Raw genomic sequence first — 1,067 nt, forward strand, 5'->3', positions numbered from 1 at the left:
GGGGCCTGGTGGACGCAAGTACTGTTTAAAACGGGAGAAAGTGACAATAAATTGGTGCTTTTCAGAGTCCAAAATGTGTAGAACCTCCGTGTCCTCCCGTGCTGGGATCTGTTTGATTTTCATGCTTATAGACTTTATCTGGGAAAGGAGAAAGGGTATGAATTATCATTGGTGATGGCTCCAGACTTCCAGGTGGCATGAGGCTGAATGGTGGGACACAGCGGGGCGTTACTTCACTTCCAGTGTTTTCTGAGACCCATTTGTGCCTGGCCAGGGCTCTTGCTGGCCTGAAGCCCCGCAGGCTGCCAAGAGCAACCCCCAAATCACGTGTGATTAGGGTCTCCTCAGCTTACTACAGCACCTGGCAGTGGCAGGTCTGAAGTGAAGTTTCAGACTGAAACTTGCGATGAAGTGATCACAAGCTGATCTTGTAGGTGGTGCCTCTGAGGGAGTGGGAGGCCAGTCTAGGCAGGAGGGACAGCATGGCCAAAGGTCTGGACAAGGGATGCTGCCTGGGGAAACGGGAGCAGCTTGGGGAGCAAGGGAAAAGGTGGCTGCATGGGGGAATGGTGGCACTGGTGAGGCCAGAGAGCTCAGCAGAGACCTGATAGAGCAGAACCTTGAATGCCAGACTGAGAAGCCCAAAGGACACGAGGAAGCCTACAGGGCCTGGAGCTCGCTCTCCCTCCCTCCCCTCACACCCCAGGAGACCCTGCACTTTGTTTCCACCACTCTCTGGCCCGTGGACAGCTGCTGCCCTCCTCCCCACCCCCAACCCCCTGTCAGCTCACCAGGGCTACAGTGTTTCCCATCTGCGGTCTTGGAAGAGGCTCCTGGAGACCATCCCTTTGTGCAGTAAATGTCATCCCCACTGGGTGGGCCATTCCACCCTGGGCTTCCAGCCCAGTGAGGTCTGGGAGCCAAACAAGGGGTGAGATGACAGAGTGGGTAGCATAGCAAGGAAGGCAGGACAGTGAGCTGCTTTCCTGTGCTTTTTTCCTTCCCCAGTCCACATTGGCCACGCCTGTGATTCCTGCTGTTCCTCGCCTGCCCCTGCTGGATCCAGA

The sequence above is a fragment of the Phocoena phocoena genome, chromosome 6 (assembly GCF_963924675.1).
Source record: "Phocoena phocoena chromosome 6, mPhoPho1.1, whole genome shotgun sequence".
NCBI classification, from domain to species: Eukaryota; Metazoa; Chordata; class Mammalia; order Artiodactyla; family Phocoenidae; genus Phocoena; species Phocoena phocoena.